Source organism: Podarcis muralis, chromosome 6 (genome assembly GCF_964188315.1).
Source record: "Podarcis muralis chromosome 6, rPodMur119.hap1.1, whole genome shotgun sequence".
Classification (NCBI taxonomy): domain Eukaryota; kingdom Metazoa; phylum Chordata; class Lepidosauria; order Squamata; family Lacertidae; genus Podarcis; species Podarcis muralis.
This window is the reverse complement of record NC_135660.1, coordinates 89340364-89356883: the sequence shown is the minus strand read 5'-3', so window position 1 is coordinate 89356883 and position 16520 is coordinate 89340364. Positions and strand designations below refer to the sequence as shown.

The window sequence follows — 16520 nt, the reverse complement described above, 5'->3', positions numbered from 1 at the left end:
TTGCCGGTGAATAAAATTTGTGGCAATTTGGAGGGCAGGTTTTGGCACGGCAGCAGCTTGCCAAATTCCAGCAAGCTGGATATTTCCATACATGGATGAATACATCCCTAAAATGGCACCACTTGTGAATCTCTATTGAGAAAGGTGGATTCTGCAAATAAGTCAAATGGAGGGGGATGACAGCCTTCTTGCCCAATAGGGTGTCTGCATGACAAATAGCAGTGCAGCAGGTGCTGTTTACTCCCCTCGCTCTGTCCTCATGCTGGGTTTGGCTTCACTGATACATAACAGACAACCGGCAGCTTGTAATGTTACAGCAGCCTATTGTTGACAGTGATTGACAACTGATGGCTGGCCAGCTCTAGAAGCACTTGGCAGAAGTGGATTATCAAGACCCATTTCAACCTGGGTTGAGGCCTGATTTTCGCCTTGGTTGCTCTGACGGGTAACTTGTTTCTGGAAAGGAACAGCGCGGAATAGGTTTGCGTCGATTCTCCTTAATATCCCGCTTTATCACTACCCAAAGGAGTCTCAAAGCAGCTAACATTCTCCTTTCCCTTCCTCGCCCACAACAAACACTCTGTGAGGTGAGTGGGGCTGAGAGACTTCAGAGAAGTGTGACTGGCCCAAGGTCACCCAGCAGCTGCATGTGGAGGAGCGGAGACGCGAACCCGGTTCCCCAGATTACGGGTCTACCGCTCTTAACCACTACACCTAGGCCAGCAGGGGGATACAGTGGTACCTCGGGTTAAGTACTTAATTTGTTCCGGAGGTCTGTACTTAACCTGAAACTGTTCTTAACCTGAAGCACCACTTTAGCTAATGGGGCCTCCTGCTGCCGCCGCGCCGCCGGAGCACGATTTCTGTTCTCAACCTGAAGCAAAGTTCTTAACCTGAAGCACTATTTCTGGGTTAGCAAAGTCTGTAACCTGAAGCGTATGTAACCTGAAGCATATGTAAGCCGAGGTACCAGTGTACTGTAGATAGTTTTCACTCAGGTCCACATATGCAAATAAGGGATTGAAAGTGACGTTCAGTGATTGGATAGTTACAGAAAGTGTTACAGTTGCCTTATAATGGAGCTCTATATAAGCAGGCTGGCTGAACCCTTCAGTTCAGTTCTGTTCTGGCCTGTGAATAAACAAGAGCTGTTTGAAGAATTGCTGTGTCGTCTGATATGTTCACCCACAACTTAACATTGTGGGGTACGTTTCAGAAAATTTCATTGGGGGACTTCAACTTAGGCCCCTAGCGGATTTGGTGTGAGCTCCGGTCCCACTCAGTTCTGCTCCTTGCGCTTTTCAACATCTGTATAAAGCCATGGGGGGGGGTCAGCAGGGAATTGGGAGCAAAGTACACTGTTGACACTCATTGTCTTCATAGGTACATAGGAGAGAGAAAATAAAATTTTATTTTCTGTGGGGAGAGGCCATTATTTGTTTCCAACATCTTGAAAAATCTGCACTGGCCTCCTATGAGCCATAGCTGTCAACGTTTCCCTTTTTTTAAGGGAAATTCCCTTATTCCAAATAGGATACCTCGCAAGAAAAGGGAAAAGTTGACAGCTATGCTATGAGCTCCCAAGCCAAGCTCAAGTTTATGTTGGGCCCAGGACACCTATTCATTTCAAAAAGAAGCGATTTTTTAAAAAAGTATATTAATATACCCTCCAAAAAAGCGAAATAAGTAAATGCAAAATTTACAGAAGAGTAAGTATCATTATGGCTTCTGCTTCAGATAGATTAAATGCAGAATTTTATAAAAACCTTTTCAAATGAGTTATTCACCTCCTTTGTTTCAGCTGTTTAATTAATAATAATAATAATAATAAATTTTATTTATATCCCGCCCTCCCCAGCCTTAGCCGGGCTCAGGGCGGCTAACAACAATAAACAGTACAAAAAGTTCCGCATAAACAACACTCTAAAATCATTCATTCTAAAATTAATTAATTCAAGCCACTGGCAGCCATTGGGCGAGAGCTCCGCGAAGATTGCCGAAGGAGGGAGTCAGGCTGTGCCCTTGCCAAAGGCCTGGTGGAACAGCTCTGTCTTGCAGGCCCTGCGGAAAGATGTCAAGTCCCGCAGGGCCCTGGTCTCTTGTGACAGAGTGTTCCACCAGATCGGAGCCACAGCCAAAAAAGCCCTGGCTCTCGTTGAGGCCAGCCTAACTTCTCTGTGGCCTGGGACCTTCAAGATGTTTTTATTTGAAGACCGTAAGTTTCTCTGTGGGGCATACCAGGAGAGGCGGTCCCGTAGGTACGAGGGTCCTAAGCCGTATAGGGCTTTAAAGGTTAAAACCAGCACCTTAAACCTGATCCTGTACTCCACCGGGAGCCAGTGCAGCTGGTATAGCACCGGGTGAATGTGATCTCGCAGCGAAGACCTCGTAAGGAGTCTCGCTGCAGCATTCTGCACCCGCTGGAGTTTCTGGGTCAGTCTCAAGGGCAGCCCCACGTAGAGCGAGTTACAATGATCCAGTCTGGAGGTGACCGTCGCGTGGATCACAGTGGCTAGGTCAGGGCGAGAGAGGTAAGGAGCCAACTGCTTAGCTTGGCGGAGATGGAAAAATGCCGCCTTTGTTATAGCTGCAATCTGCGCCTCCATGGAAAGGGAGGTGTCGAAGATTACACCCAAACTCTTAACGGACGGTGCTGGCACTAATTGCGCCCCCGCAAGAGATGGGAGTTGCCCCCCCAATCCCATATCGCCCCGTCCCAGCCACAGGACCTCTGTCTTCGAAGGATTTAGCTTCAACCGGCTCCCACGTAACCATCCAGCCACAGCTTCCAAACATCTGGTCAGTGTGTCTGGGGCCGAGTCAGGATGGCCATCCATCAACAGATAGAGTTGGGTGTCATCAGCATACTGATGGCAACCCAGCCCAAAACTCCGAACAAGCTGGGCGAGGGGGCGCATAAAGATGTTGAAAAGCATCAGGGAGAGTATCGCACCCTGAGGTACTCCACATACCAAGGAGTGGCGCGATGACAATTCCCCCCCAAGCGCCACCCTCTGTCCCCAACCAGAGAGAAACGAGCGCAGCCATTGAAGGACTGTGCCCTGGATCCCCACGTCGGCAAGACGGTGGTTCAGAAGTTTGTGATCGACCATGTCAAAAGCTGCTGACAGATCTGGAAGGATCAGCAGCCCCGACCCGCCTCGATCCAGCTGTCTAATTATTGCTGTTTAACTTCAAATTTACCTAGTAAGACATGGAATGAGACAGGTGCAATATTAATACATTAAAAAAGATAAAGATCTTAATTTAACTATGTTGTTTGGTTCCATTTTATTATTGGGTCAAGGTTATAAAATATATATAATAATCTATGCAAGCAGACGGAATAACAGAGCAATCCTACTACAGAAAGCTGGTGCAAATTATGCTGGTGTAATTCACCCCTATTCCAAACGTGATTTAGACTAAGGTTACCAGATGTCCCTGTTTCCCGGGGACAGTCCCTGGATTTACAAATCAGTCCCCATACAAAATCCACTGAAGTTGAAAAGTGTCCCTGGATTCATTGAAAAAAACCTGGTAATCTTAATTTGACATGCACCTCTGTTTTTGCTGGCTAAATTCTGCTGGGTTGCCAGGTCGCATGGCTGAGTTGAAAGGGCACACTGCGCAATTGTCCCATTTTAAGCAGGACATTCCCGATTAACGGAAGCCTTCTTGGCTGCTGATCCCAATCCTGAATGTCCCGTTTGGGCTCCCGCGCTCTGGCCATGCCAGAGATGGGGACCCAAAGACACACTTTTTTTGGTTCCAAGCTGTAGTGAGAGTCAGTTGTCATAGCTGTCAACTTACAGATTTGAAAAACTTACAGATTTGAAAATAAGGCACCAGCAGGGTGCACCACCAGAAGGGATCAGCAGCCAAAATAAGGGATTTTCCAAGCACAGCTATGTTCAACTTCTGAGCCCCTCCAAGCCAAAGGCAGAAAGCCCAGCCAGCAGCCAAACAAAGCCTCAAGCGGTGGTTCCCACAGCGCAGCAACCCAGCAAAGGGGATGCAGCAAGGAAAACCACCGTCACCTCTCCGCTGGGAAGCCCTGAGCAAAGGCGAGTCCCCAGGCAACGCGGCCGATTTGATCGGCACAAGGCATGCAAGCTCCACCCCCCCCAGTTGTTCTTAGACTCCTTATTGGGTGAGCAACGCAGCCAAGCAACACAGTTGGAGCCTCCCTCCTCCCTGGCCAGCAGGGAGGGAGGGAGAGGAGCTGCTTCCTTTGAAACCCGGGAAATTTAAGGGACATCATCAATAAGGACAGCAGCGGGAAACGGTGCTGGGATAAGGGAGTTTCCCGCCAAATAAGGGACGGTTGACAGCTATGCACCAGAGTGTGGCACCAAGAAGGGGAACCAAAAGATGCTCTCTTTCCTCTACCCCTGTGTGTTGCCCAGTCTTCTTTCTCCTTCCACCGCGGCTTTCCAGTTGATATAATAATTTAATAAATAATAATAATAATAATAATAATAATAATAATAATAATAATAATAATAATATTTTATTATATATACCCCGCCCATCTGGCTGGGTTTCCCCAACCATTCTGGGCGGCTTCCAACAGAATATTAAAAACAATACAGCATCAGACATTAAAAACTTCCCTAAACAGGGCAACCTTCAGTTGTCTTCTAAAAGTAAAATAGTTATTTATTGCCTTGACATCTGGTAGGAAGGCGTTCCACAGGGCGGGCGCCACTACTGAGAAGGCCCTCTGCCTGTTTCCCTGTAACCTCACTTCTCGCAGCAAGGGAACTGCCAGAAGTATGTTGGCAGCAGCGGCATCAGTTGAGTTTGTTTTTTAATTGCCCTATGACTTTTTAAGCAGCACCGCCCTCCTCTTGCGTCGCCATTGGCAGAAGCTGGCGCTCCATCAGAGCAAACTCCTCTTTTTATTGGCTAGCGCTACAGCAGGTAGTCTTTAGCCACGGCCACTCAAAACTTCACTGTTGGAGGGTATGAAAGTTCTACTGGCTGAGTCCCAGCTAAGCTAGGGTCAGGGACTTATGCTGACATAGCCCCAACTGAGAGCCCAAGATCTGCCAAATCCAAACTCTCTCTTCGCGGTGGATCTTGGGTTCGAGTTGTTTTGTAAATTACAGTGGAACTTTACCTACCTGAGGGGAGCGCAGCAGTGTGTGCCCGAATGTCTTTGTCATAGCTGTCAACTTACAGATTTGAAAATAAGGGACCAGCAGCCTCGAAAATAAGGGATCAGAAGCCAAAATAAGGGATTTTCCAAGCACAGCTATGTTCAACTTCTGAGCCCCTCCGAGCCAAAGGCAGAAAGCCCAGCCAGCAGCCAAACAAAGCCTCAAGCCTCAAGGAAAACCACCGTCACCTCTCTGCTGGGAAGCGCTGAGCAAAGGCGAGTCCCCAGGCAATGTGGCCGATTTGATCGGCACAAGGCATGCAAGCTCCACCCCCCAGTCGTTCTTAGACTCCTTATTGGGTGAGCAACACAGCCAAGCAACACAGTTGGAGCCTCCCTCTTCCCTGGAGGGAGGGAGAGGAGCTGCTTCCTTTGAAACCCGGGAAATTTAAGGAACATCATCAATAAGGGACAGCAGTGGGAAACGGCGCTGGGATAAGGGAGTTTCCCACCAAATAAGGGACGGTTGACAGCTATGGTCTGTGTGCAAGTGAGTGTAAGAGCTGGAGTATTCTTATTTTTGTCCTCTCATTGTGGTCAACGGGAGGATACTAAATACGCCAGCTCTAGGGCTGCTGTAGTTTTAGGGCCTTTGGGAGTGTGTGTCAAAAGGACATGGGGTCCTTTGGATTCATAGCTTCCCCCATCATAGTCCTAACACCAACAGAAGCCCACTGGCAAAATGGCACTGGAGAGGCCTCCAGCAGTGAGCTTCTCTCTCAGCTGGCAGCGCCCCCTCAGTATTTAATTGCTCCATTAATCCCAAAATGGCTGAGTGCATGAAAATAATCTTAACGAATGTAAGATCCAAAAAGAGCCAACCATTATTTTATTTTATTTTTTGCTCCTCGAGGCAAAGAAAATATTTGGTCATGTTGAATGGGAAAAAAAATAAAGGTATAAAATATAAATTTAATTAGGGGAAATTATTGGGGAAGCATTTCATGATACAGTGGTGCCTCACAAGACGAAATTAATCCGTTCCGCGAGTCTCTTCATCTTGCGGTTTTTTCGTCTTGCGAAGCACGGCTATTAGCGGCTTAGCGGCTTAGAAGCTATTAACGGCGTAGCGGCTTTAAGAAAAAGGAAACAAACTCGCAAGAACTCACAAGACGTTTCGTCTTGCGAAGCAAGCCCATAGGGAAATTCAACTCAAAAAACGGAAAACCCTTTCGTCTAGCGAGTTTTTCGTCTTGCGAGGCATTTGTCTTGCGGGGCACCACTGTAAATCTATAGCAAACCTAACACGTTTTCCATCCATTTTCAGCATGGGACAAAAGGATGGCCAATTATGCTTGCTATGTTCATAGAGCCGTTGGCTCCCTGCCCCCCAGCCCAAGAAAACAGAATTAAAGAATCAGAACTTTTATTTTAAAGAAACACCCCCCAACATCAGCTCAACTAACATGTGGGGGTTGGTGTTCATGGTGACAGAATATTGGGGCTTGGCTAGGAAGGATAACCCTCCCCTCCGTGTGTGTGTGTGTGTGTGTGTGTGTGTGTGTGTGTGTGTGTGTGTGTCTTATACCCCGCCCATCTGGCCGGGCTTCCCCAGCCACTCTGGGCGGCTTCCAACAAAATATTAAAATACAGTAATGCATCAAACATTAAAAGCTTCCCTAAACAGGGCTGCCTTCAGGTGTCTTCTAAAAGTCTGATAGTTGTTTTTCTCTTTGACATCTGGTGAGAGGGTGTTCCACAGGGCGGGTGCCACTACCGAGAAGGCCCTCTGCCGGGTTCCCTGTAACTTGGCTTCTCGCAGGGAGGGAACCACCAGAAGGTCCTTGGCACTGGGTCTCAGTTTCTGGGCAGAACGATGGGGGTGGAGACGCTCCTTCAGGTATACTGGACCGAGGCAGTTTATTCTTTTCTTTTCTTTTAAATATATTTTTTACTAAATTTTACATAACAAATTTAAATTCAAACACACCATTCACCTCTTCGTTTAGGATTCTCTGAATCCTTCGACTACCCTCTGCCCTTCCATGGCTACCATTATCAATCTTTTTTTTCCCCTCAGCAGCTTATCTTATGTTCTCTAATTTGTTAAAAAATAATAATAGTCTGTTTTCCCATAGTTTTTCATACATTACAAGCATTACTCAAATCCTGCCAATGTTTTTAGCTGTTTACAGTGTTCTATTAAATACTTTATAAATTTTCCCCATTCCTTTTTAAAATTCTTCACACACACATATTCAAACCCTCATTGCTATGTGCAAGACGGGGGGGGGGGGGAGGATGAACGAATGCATAGGAATTAAAGAATGGGTGTATGTTAAAAGAGAATGGATATATGTGGGTGTAGATGAATGGCGGGGGGTGGATGAAAAAGAGACTACAGTGGTACCTCGGGTTACATACACTTCAGGTTACATACGCTTCAGGTTACAGACTCCGCTAACCCAGAAATAGTACCTCAGGTTAAGAACTTTGCTTCAGGATGAGAACAGAAATTGTGCTCCTGTGGCGCGGCGGCAGTGGGAGGCCCCATTAGCTAAAGTGGTGCTTCAGGTTAAGAACCGTTTCAGGTTAAGAACGGACCTCCGGAACGAATTAAGTACTTAACCCAAGGTACCACTGAATAGGAAAAGTTTCTCAACCCTGCTTTAGCATGGGGCGTGGGAGTTAAGGGGCTTAAACCATTTACCGCCTAGTGTGGACCTGATCTGGATTGGCTCTGCCACAAAAAAGATCCCATTTGTTTCACTGGGATCCCGTTTGGATTGGGTCTGCAGTAGGGGCAAAGGTTTAAGCCTTTCCCCCCAAGCTATTTGTGGGAGACAAATAAACCCTAAACCTAAGGGTGGGGTAGGTTTTGCCCTGAGAACCAACCCATGAATGCCACTCCTTGAGGTGCTAAACAAAAGCTCTGGGATATGAATTCCTCTGTCCTTCATTCTGTGGTTGGGTACTGATATAGAAACACTTGCTGTGTTTTTATTTTCAATTTTTCCAATCACATTTTCTCATATTTTCAGCTTAGCACACCCAAATCGCCAAGCAGCTAGATATTTTTTTGGTGGGGGGGGGGATTTTGTACAGTGACTTCCATCAGCCCTCAGACAGTGCTGTCTGGGGCTGATCATAGTGGTTTCAAAATGAATTGAATGTTCAGAATTTACAGGCAGAACAGAACTAGTCCATAAATCTGGTGTTCTGATAATGTCCAAATATTTAATTTACTGATTTCATCTCTGCTTAGACAGGCACAAGATTGCACTCAGCAGCTTTAAGATCAGTTTTGTAAAAGATAATACTTTACAGTGATACAGTGGTTAAGTATTTAATTCGTTCCGGAGGTCCGTACTTAACCTGAAACGGTTCTTGACCTTAAGCACCACTTTAGCTAATGGGGCCTCCCACTGCTGCTGTGCCACCGGAGCACGATTTCCGTTCTCATCCTGAAGCAAAGTTCTTAACCTGAAGCACTATTTCTGGGTTAGCAGAGTCTGTAACCTGAAGCGTATGTAACCTGAGGTACCACTGTATAACAAAAGTGTACCAAGTTCTTGTGAAATAGCCAGAGTGGAGATTTCTCCCAAGTTTCAGAGTTCAGTGTGGAATCATACAGATAGCTCAACTGGTAAAGCATGAGACCCCTTAATCTCCAGGTCATGGGTTCGAGCCTCAGGTTGGGTGAAAGATTCCTGTCTTCAAGGGGGTTGGACTAGATGACCCTTGTGGCCCCTTCCAGTTCTATGATTCTGTGATCATCAGTCCAGCTCAGGGATCTGTTGTGGAACTGCAGCTCCCATGATCCCATAAAGCAAAACAACATATGGACAGCAACTGGTTCCCCTATTCTTGCTGTTCCACGTTTCAATAAAAATGTGCTCCAAAGGTACCTGAAAACACCAAACCTGGAGAGAGAACAAAATTCCCCCTCTTGGCGGACGTGATTATAACACCACCACTGCCTTTCCCCCAGCTAATTTTGATACTTTTGTAGTTTATTCTGTTGGGTTTGACTTTTGGGCAGAGAAAGACAGTTCATCCAATCTAGCAAGGAAATGAATACCGGCTTCTCCATCAGAAAGCCTGCAGTGCCAACAAAGTGACAGCAAATTCATCTGAATGCCACCCATTATTTCCAAGTTTGCATATACACATTTAAATTAGCATATGCAAATCTGCTGCATTTTCTCCTCTACTCTAAAGGTAAAATTAAAGGGACCCCTGACCATTAGGTCCAGTCGTGACCAACTCTGGGGTTGCGGCGCTCATCTCGCTTTATTGCCGAGGGAGCTGGCGTTTGTCCGCAGACAGCTTCCGGGTCATGTGGCCAGCATGACTAAGCCACTTCTGGTGAACCAGAGCAGCACACAGAAACGCCATTGACCTTCCCGCCGGAGTGGTACCTATTTATCTACTTGCACTTTGACGTGCTTTTGAACTGCTAGGTTGGCAGGAGCAGGGACCGAGCAACGGGAGCTCACCCCGTCGTGGGGATTCGAACCACCGACCTTCTGATCGGCAAGTCCTAGGCTCTGTGGTTTATCCCACAGCGCCACCCGCGTCCCTTTCCTCTACTCTAGTAATGCATCAATGGCTACCCTAGCAGACAGGGAAAGGGAGTGATGGTGATGTCAGAAGCAAAGCGTAGCCAAAGTGTTGACTTGATTTGCATTTCTCCTTTGATTATTGCTGTATTCTTGTTGATAACTCTTATATACTTCAAGCTATCCAGATTCAATCACTGGATATTCCAAGCACAAGTACAATGGACGCTCGGGTTGCGAACGTGATCTGTGCAGGAGCGCAACCCGCAGCGCCGCATCTGTGCACACGCAGGTCACGATTCAGCACTTCTGCGCATGCGCAAGCGCCGAAACCCAGATGTAATTCGTTCCAGTACTTCTGGGTTTTGGCGCATCCGTAACCTGAAAACGCGCAACCTGAAGTGTCTGTAACCCGAGGTATAACTGTACTATGAAGCAAGCCTCTCCACCTTGAACAGAGTAGAATGTAATTCTTGAGTAAACATACTAATGCATGGCACAGATCTGAGTATATAAGGGATTGCAAGTTGGAATTTAGGTATGTTTCCAAGCGCTGCTTTGTGCAAATACTTGCATGGTAAAAGTAAAGGTAAAGGACTCCTGACAGTTAAGTCCAGCCATGAATGATTCTTGGGTTGCGACACTCATCTCGCTTTGAAGGCCGAGGGAGCTGGCGTTTGTCCGCAGACAGCTTCCGGGTCATGTGGCCAGCATGACTAAGCCGCTTCTGGAGAACCAGAGCAGCGCACGGAAGTGTCATTTACCTTCCCGCTGGAGCGGTACCTATTTATCTACTTGCACTTTGACGTGCTTTCGAACTGCTAGGTTGGCAGGAGCTGGGACCAAGAGCTCACCCCGTCGTGGGGATTCATACCACCAACATTCTGATCGGCAAGCCCTAGGCTCAGTGGTTTAGACCACAGCGCCACCTGTGTCCCCATGGTACCCATGCTTGCATGGTAAGGTAAAGGTAAAGGTACCCCTGCCCGTACGGGCCAGTCTTGACAGACTCTAGGGTTGTGCGCTCATCTCACTCTATAGGCCGGGAGCCAGTGCTGTCCGGAGACACTTCCGGGTCACGTGGCTAGCGTGACAAAGCTGCATCTGGCGAGCCAGCGCAGCACACGGAACGCCGTTTACCTTCCCGCTGGTAAGCGGTCCCTATTTATCTACTTGCACCCGGGGGTGCTTTCGAACTGCTAGGTTGGCAGGCGCGCTGGGACTGAGCGACGAGAGTGCACCCCGCCGCGGGGATTCAAACCACCGACCTTTCGACTGGCAAGTCCTAGTCGCTGAGGCTTTAACCCACAGCGCCACCCGCGTCCCAATGCTTGCATGGTACCCATAGGTAAATCTAGGGTAAATCTTTTCTTAGGACAGTGTCACCCACTCAGTAGCAAGCAAAGCCTTCACATTTTAGCCATTTACAGGTGTTTCCTCACTTATGTAGGTGTTGTGTTCCGGGCCGCTGTGAGCATAAGTGAAATCCCATAATATAGGAGGCAGTCTCTAAATACCTATTTCCCCCCCTGCCCTCCAGCTCCCTCTCCAATCCAGACCAAAATATCTAGAGCTGAAGCTCTGGGACCGGCTGGAGGATGGAGGATGCTCAGGAAAGCGGCTTCCTCTGCTGCTGTTAGGCAGGACGGCTGAGCAATCTTAACAAGGCCTCGCTGTGCCTCAGGTCTCTTTGGGGTTTCCTCTTCCCTCACTAGCACCCTCTTCGGGCTCTGGGGAGGGTCTCCATGTGAGCCACAAGGACTCTCCAGCTCTCCTCCTGCCATTTTCTGGTATGATTCTATTTCCTGGCACCACGTGCATGCGTGGTTATGCATGACTACAGTGCAAGTTAAAGCCACTTCCGACATAAGGAGGAGGTGAGGTTGTGGGCTTCACGCCCCCAATCTCGCGCACGAAGGCTGTTTCCAGCCCCCGCGCAATCAGGGGAATCCTCGGGCCGCACCATCCAATCGGCTGGCTCGGGGTGTGTGGCTTGCTTTACTTAAGGCAAGCGCGGCCCCAGGATCTCCCTCTTTTGCCTGCGCAGCTGCTGTTGTGGCATTGCTAGTGGTATTGTTATGCAGATGTGGGGGGAGCGCCATCACCTCCCCCATTTACTGAAGGGTAGTCCGGTAAAGGATTCCGGGGGGCGTTGCCTTGTCCGAAGCCTATGGAGGTCAGAGCCTAAAGCGCGCCCCTGAGCGGTGACCCCGGGGGAGTACCTAGTTGATGTGCATCAGCAGGGCTCCCCCTGCTGGTGTTAACCCTTCCCGGTCTTCAAGCAAACAGGCTGAAGCCGGATAGTCGGATAGGACCAATGCCTAAGCCAATACTGCTCTTACCTATAACCAATAAAGTTGTGGCCAATTTTAGCCCATTAACCTAATACAATGTTGTCACGTGTCTTTATTTCCATGGGGGGGGGGAGGCGGGAACTCGCCACGCAAGTGGGGAGATGCTTGTACAGTTTTCTTTCTGTAAGCAAAAAGTAACAACAAAAAACAAAACAAAAAACTATGCCGTATTTTTGATCCCCCATCCCTGCCACTCTTTTGTCCCAGCCAATGTTGGGATAAAAAAAAATGCTCCATATGATTTTTCAAGAGGTGCCAGGGACTGATCCAGAGAAGCAGACGAGAGTGCTCTTCTCCTGGGTCTGTTTGGGAGATTTCTTCTTCCCCAAGATACATAGGAGAGAAGAGAGACTTTCTGTTCCTCATCAAACAATGACCACTCCCCACATTAAATGGGGGCGCCCTTTGCATGGTCGCGCACAGCCCTCTGGGAGCCTATGCGGCAACATTAGCACAGGCTTGGCTTTGCCTTCACCAGGTGGGATACCTGGAGGTCTCCGCCTACCTCAGCCAGTTGCCCAATCCCACCTGGGGAGGCGTTGCCAAGGTGATCAGGCCAGGTAGGGGGAGGGACTACCTATCCACACAATAGGGGGAGAATCTTACCTGGGAATCGTCAGTTGGCTCCAGAGCTTCTCCCGCCCTGTCCACCCTTAGTTAAGTCTTCTTTTGCAGGTTCACCTTTTCTTCACAGGTATGCGGGCGCTGCTACGTCAAGGTCGCTGTTGAAGGGCTGGAAAGGAATTTCCCTGCATTGGCAGGTTTGCCTTTCCCATAGCAAAGCGTCACAACTTTGGCAGTATCAGGCCTTGGGCGGAATCCTTTAGTCTATCTTCCCAAAATAGGGGTGGGCGTGTAGCGATGACCCACACCCCCCTCCTCTTTGTGGCAGCGATCACAGGGTTCCCCGTTGAAGGGGTTGTTTTGAGGGGAGGCATTGGCCGTACGCCTAGAGGTTGTCATTGTTCTCCCCTGCGACAGCAGCATAATGGGGGGTGGGCTCTCTCTGCTTGAACATATGTTCTCCAGAGCCAGCCCATCCCCCACTCACACTGGATAACCCTGATGTTCCCCAGATCCCTGGAGGGACTGAGAGGGATAACGCCCAGTGCCTGAGCCAAGGTCTACCCACATCTGAAACATAATAAAGTTGTGGCCAATTTTAATCCCATAGCACGTTGTCTTGAGTCGTGATTCCACACGGGGCCGCCCAGGGTTTGGGGGACTCCACCTGTCCACGCAATTGTGTTACCTTGCCCCACCTAGCCTTTCTCAGACTATGACTTTGAGAACAGCAGCAGCAGCTGGGAAGAGAGGAGTTCAGGGATATTTATTAAATAGTTTTATAAGTTCTTCTTTTGTGCTTCTTTTGTTTCTCAATTTGATCCTTTTACATGGTATTGTATGTTTCATGGTATTTTATGCATTGTGATTTGCTGTTACTTTTATTGATGATGGATTTGTAATTCTTTATTGTGGCCGAACTGTTTAATTATTATTTGCTGATGCTTAATTTTACTGCTTACTATTGATTCTGACGGATTGTTGAATTTTGCTTTGTCTGATATAAGTTGTTTATTTTAAAGTTATTGTGACTTTTATATTGGATCAGATTGCTACTATTAATATTTGATGTTTTATTATGTTTTTATGTCTTGGAAGCCACCCAGAGTAGCTTGGGTAACCCAGCCAGATGGGCGGGGTATAAATGAATTATTATTATTATTATTATTATTATTATTATTATTATTATTATTATTATTATTACTGGAATTCTGCTTGGGGTCAGGAACAGCTAGCATTATGGGGCAGTATTGCGCAGTGGCCCTCTTGAGAGGAAAACCACCCTTTAGCACACAATCAGAGCAATAAACTAATGGTGATTACTTACATACACACTCATCCACTTTTCTCTTGTCTATTAATTTGCAGAGCGAAAGAATCTAAAGAACACGCCAAAATATGTCTATTGAAAACGTTTCATAAAAATATTTTCAGTTTATACGTCAAGATGGGCCACAGTGAGGAGAATATGAACATGAGGAGGCCAAAATGGGGGCCTCCACAGCACCTGCTAACATAGCAGGTGAGAAGGACTTAAGTTGTCAATACAAAATTGCATGAAGTTGTTGTTGTTGTTGTTGTTGTTGTTGTTGTTGTTGTTGTTGTTGTTGTTGTTAATATTTGTCTGACTAGAATCACAGAGCTCGAAGCACCCTCAGTTTAAAATGTGCTCGCCAGCTAGGGCTGAACTAAATGGAGGAATTTGCATTTGACAGATTTGAGAGGGAATGGATGGTTCTTCAGGAAGTATTCTTCCCAGAGTTGGGAGGCTTATCATTTGCTGCGGTAGTAACTGTCAGCTGTCATTCTCCCCCACACCCTGTAAAATGTCCCAGGTGCATAAAATCTGGGCATCATGAGAAACAGGGGAATTTCCCTCTGAATGCTCCCCAACAAAAAAGGGAAATTCCCAGGAGCCAAAAAAGATTATTTATGTATACTACAACTGCAGCCCATGTTTTGTTAGCCCAAAAATGGAAAACAAGCAAGGTCCTGACCAAAGAAGAATGGCAACTGAAACTGATGGAATATGTGCAGCTTGTGGACCTAACATATAGAATAAGAGAACAAGAAGAATATACGTTTAAAGAAGACTGGAAAATGTTTACTGAATATATGGGTGAAAATTGTGTTCATTTAAAATGCTAGTAGCATTAAGATAAATTCAACAGTGTAAATGAGTTTTGATGGATGTAATAATGAATCACTGAATGGTTTAGTTCATGTAAAATATGCAGGGATGTATGGTATGCAAAATGAACCAAGGAAAGAGAAGAAGGGAAGTCATTGATTTAAGGTTGTTTAAATGAATATTTTGAAATGTAAATTAGAAATTAGAATATATGAGAAACAGGGGAGATAGCTACCAATGTAGGTGGGCACTTCAGGCATCCCCAACAGCAATCACTAATTGCAGCCAGCTAGAAGTTGTGTTGGGGATGTGGGTGGCGCTGTGGGTTAAACCACAGAGCCTAGGACTTGCCGATCAGAAGGTCGGCGGTTCAAATCCCCGTGACGGAGTGAGCTCCCGTTGTTCGGTCCCTGCTCCTGCCAACCTAGCAGTTCGAAAGCACGTCAAAGTGCAAGTAGATAAATAGGTACCACTCCGGCGGGAAGGTAAATGGCATTTCCGTGCGCTGCTCTGGTTTGCCAGAAGTGGCTTAATCATGCTGGCCACATGACCCGGAAGCTGTACGCCGGCTCCCTTGGCCAATAAAGCGAGATGAGCGCCGCAACCCCAGAGTCGGCCACGACGGGACCTAATGGTCAGGGCTCCCTTCACCTTTACTAGAAGTTGTGTTGAGCAGCCATGGAAAGGCCAGCAGCCTTGCACAATGGATGGCACATTTAGATTTAGAGACCAGCAAGGGTCTGTAACTTAGAGCCTGAACCTCATTTGCACAGCAATGGACAAGCAAAGCTATGGGAGCGTGAGTGGGAAGCAAAGTCTGCAGTGTTAGTTCTGATCTTTCTTATTCCTTTTCATAAAACAAATCCGATTTGGAACAAAAGATTACCTAGGGCACTTTTCACAGCCAGGAGCTAAGCAATGCATGACAGGACTTTGGATTTGGCGACAGCTCTGTATTGGGTCAGTTCTCCCTTTCCCCCCTGCTCTGCTCAACCACTAAAATTGCAACAAGTTGAAATGTGAATACGAACGTTTTTGCATGGCTCTAAAACAGGATCCCTCAACCTCGGCCCTCCAGATGTTGTGAGACTACAATTCCCATCATCCCTGACCACTGGTCCTGCTAGCTAGGGATCATGGGAGTTGCGTGGCGAGATCCTGCCTCCCACCAGTAGAAATAAATACACAGGACACAGTAATTTAGTTTAATGGCTAAAATTAGACCACAACTTTATTGGTTACAGGTGATGAGCGGTATTGGCTTAGGCATTGGTCCTATCGACTATCCGGCTTCAGCCTGCTCGCTTGAAGACCGGGAAGGGTTAACACCAGCAGGGGGAGTCCTGCTGATGCACATCAACAAGGCACTCCCCCGGGGTCAACGCTCGGGGGCGTGCCTTGGGCCCTGGCCTCCCTAGGCTTCGGACGGGGCAACGCCCCCCGGAATCCTTTACCGGACTACACTTCGATTTTGGGGGGGAGGTGATGGCGCTCCTCCCCTCCATACATCTACATAACAATACCCATACCAATGCCTAACCGTCAAAGCCGAGAAAGTTGTGACGATTTGCTACGAGGTAGGCGAAAAACCAAAATGGCTGGTGCCAATTTGCCAAGTGGAAAAAATTCCTACCAGGCCCCTTAACAGCGACCAACCGAGGTCCATAGCAAGGTCAAAAGAGGAACCTTGAAGGGCGGGTGGGTGGGAAACAAAGAGGGAGATTCTCGGCCGCGCTTGCCTTAAATGAGGCAAGCCACACCCCCTGGGCCAGCCTATTGGCTGGCCCAGGGATGACGCGGCCGAG

The 16520-nt window shown here is 47.5% G+C and overlaps 1 protein-coding gene across 2 annotated transcripts in view; it reads left to right on the top strand.

Moving 5' to 3' along the window:
• Positions 1 to 16520, top strand: part of C6H10orf71 (chromosome 6 C10orf71 homolog) — a 34765-nt gene that overhangs the window by 10697 nt on the left and 7548 nt on the right. The window contains exon 2 of one of the 2 annotated variants that reach the window (XM_028728894.2): positions 13953 to 14106. The exons of the other annotated variant lie outside the window; for it this stretch is intronic. The gene's annotated coding sequence lies outside the window, so the exon portion shown is untranslated. The remainder of the gene's footprint in view (positions 1 to 13952; positions 14107 to 16520) is intronic. 2 annotated transcript variants of the gene reach the window in all.